The 2,966-nt window shown below is 39.0% G+C and overlaps 1 long non-coding RNA gene across 1 annotated transcript; it reads right to left on the bottom strand.

Annotated features, from left to right (window-relative positions):
* Positions 1–246: 246 nt before the first annotated feature.
* On the bottom strand, positions 247–2,562 carry LOC146667826 (uncharacterized). Its single transcript, XR_014911966.1, has 3 exons — positions 2,426–2,562; positions 1,975–2,064; positions 247–687 (listed from the first exon to the last, which is right to left on the bottom strand). It is a non-coding gene; the product is annotated as an uncharacterized LOC146667826 (long non-coding RNA).
* Positions 2,563–2,966: the final 404 nt, after the last annotated feature.

The following is a 2,966-nucleotide window of genomic DNA, read 5'->3' as shown; positions in this document are numbered from 1 at the left end:
TGTGACATCTTGGTTCAAAACAGCACACTTAGAAATATTCAACGTTCTTTACTTCAACTGAATGAAACTGAAAATACCATTTCACACGACCCATATGGGATATTTAGACTGCATAACTGTTCATGCTACATCTCTTCACTAGTAAAAGAAAGAAAAAATACAAAGAGAAATTTTAAAATGCTGCCAAAATGCTGTACAGAGCAAAAGGAAAAACAAACCACAACAACAAAAACGGCTCATCCTCATGGCAGTTGCAGAGTATATAAAAATGAACCCTGCGATCTGTTCCTGGAATTGAGCTTCAAAAATGCAGCAGAACAAGTGTGAGATTTAAATCTCCTCTCACCTAGAGCTGATCAGCTTGCATGCATAACAGTGAGCTTTCCTTGCAGGAGCAGTTTTGTCTTAGTTGTGAGCTTTTCTTGAGAGCTGAGTTGCATCCAACTCCATTACCACCCTTTGAATCACCTCAAAAGTGTAGCAGAGTTGTGATGGGTAACTCATATTGAAGGAATAAAAAAGGTCCAAACAGCATGGCTACTGCAAAGGTCACGTTATCCAGATCTTGAAGAACTACTATACCCTCGATGATGATGCCAACATCAGAAAAGTCATTGCCTGGTGCATCCTCTGGAGACAGATGTTCATTGTGGTTTTCTCAATCTGTGCAGTGGCCTCAGTCAAGTCCTGGTTAAACACAAAACATTTCTTTAAGATTCCTTTTTAAACTCATCTCTTTTGAATCTACCAGTTCTAATGTTAGAGTAATTTAAACCAATGCAAGCAACATAGTAAATAGCTATAGCCAAAGAGTTGCCTGCCATGCTGCCATTCATGGCAGCGGAGACTCAGGTCGTTTGGGGTGGAGGGCCCACTCCTGAAGACCTTCTATGACTCTGTGGTGGCTTCTGCTATCTTTTATGGTGTGGTCTGCTGGGGCGGCAGCATCTCTGCTGGGGACAGGAAGAGACTGAACAGGGTGATCCGAAGGGCCAGCTCTGTTCTAGGATGCCCTCTGGACCCAGTGGAGGTGGTGAGTGACAGGAGAATGGCGGCTAAGCTGTCATCCCTGTTGGACAACGTCTCCCACCCCATGCAGCAGACTGTGACAGCACTGAGCAGCTCCTTCAGTGGGAGACTGCGGCACCCACGGTGTGGGACGGAGAGATTTCACAGGTCTTTCCTCCCCACTGCTGTCAAACTCCATAATAAAGACTTTAACTGAACAAACACACACATCCACACATGTGCAATAACACTAAGTGCAATAATCTTTTCTGGCATCGTTGTATTTTTACTCAGTTGTATATAGCATTCGTATTCTATTTTTTATCTTATTGTATATTTTTATTCTATTTTATTCTACTGTATATAGTATTTTATTTTATTCTATTCTGTACAGCTGTGTACTGTATTTATTCTTATTGTATTCTAATTTTTGCCTCATAACTTTTGCACTGTCCACTTCCTGCTGTGACAAAACAAATTTCCCACGTGTGGGACTAATAAAGGTTATCTTATCTTATCTTATCTTATGGTCTAACAGAGTTTCTAAGACAGAGTGAAAAACATAATAATTTCAAATGCTTTACATTCGTTTTTGTTAGAAAGACACCGGCCCATCAGAAATCCAGGTTATGTCACTCAGAAGATGTTAGAATTTTGACTTTCAGCCCCACAATTTGGTTAGCTGTTGGTCTTTTTTTTTTTTCAAACAAAAGCTAATGTAAATATTGGTGGGATTTTCCTTTGTTCACTAGAATGACAAATGTAAAGTTTTTTCACACTGATGTGACCCCTAATATAGGGGGGTGGGGCCTCAAGGGGGGGCGGCCGAGTTCACTACCAGGCCTCATGTGAACTTCAAATTATTAAAGAGGACTACTGGTCCTAACCAGTCCAATGAGGATCAAGTGGATAACTAAATGCATTTTTAAATGTTGCAAAGCCACAATCTACTCATAAAACACTCACCATGAACTCCTGCACCAAGATGTTGCAATTGTCTTTCACACAGATGCGGAGCACTTTGATGAGGGACTCCCTTCGAGCATTAATGTCATCCTAAAGTATTATAACAAAGAAAACAGAGATTTGTGAACTTTTCAGTAGCACAGAAGAAAATGATCCCAGACAAAAACTTAAACCAGTCAACATGCAACACCAGCATCTACAAAGAAATATCAAAAGTTCCTGTTTGACATCAACTTTATGGATATATAGTTTCCAGAACATTTATTTTTTTTAAAAGATAAATTTTTCTCAGTGGGCCAGTAAATGCATAACGAAAATTATGGCATCCTTTCGGTGGAATCAGTACTCACGGGTAATAGTTGACTGTTTCAATGGATGCAGCATAAAAATCTTTTACTGACCTAATGCAATACATATACACTTTGTAGTTAAAGAATTTTAAAGTTCTTACTGTCATCATGGCAGCTACATCCTTTAGCTTTGTGCCCTGTTCCCCCGATCACTTTGCAAACACTTTCAGCAGACTGTCAGAGAGAAACTCAGCTCCGTCAGAAACCTTGACTGTAAAGGCAAGGTTGGGATGCACTGGAATGCTGCATTTCATCTAAAATGACATAAAATTATTTTGAAATAACAGCAGGCACTGTGCTTGGTTAATAATCAGTAATGTTTTGTTGAATAAAAACTGTGTTTCCAGATCTTATGGGATTAAAAAAATCCAAAGATGTTTGTTTCTGATTTGCAACCCAAGAACCCACAAGTTACAACCTCATTTTAGTTCAAGTGTGCATTAATGTGGGTCCAGTAATCACCTTTCTGACAATACATACAGGTTAAACCTATGGCAGATTTTGGATTTCTCAGTTGTATTAATAGGGTGGTCTATTTGAGTATGCATGCACCTAATAATTATAAAAAACCTATTATAATTAAGTTACAGAAACCTTAAGCGAAAATAGAATATACTTTCTTACCATAACACCTTGAACCCA

The sequence above is a fragment of the Rhamphochromis longiceps genome, linkage group LG6 (assembly GCF_057381845.1).
Source record: "Rhamphochromis longiceps isolate RC_006_pf linkage group LG6, R_longiceps_female_GT1.1, whole genome shotgun sequence".
NCBI classification, from domain to species: Eukaryota; Metazoa; Chordata; class Actinopteri; order Cichliformes; family Cichlidae; genus Rhamphochromis; species Rhamphochromis longiceps.
The sequence above is the reverse complement of the archived record's forward strand: the minus strand, read 5'-3'. Positions and strand labels throughout refer to the sequence as shown.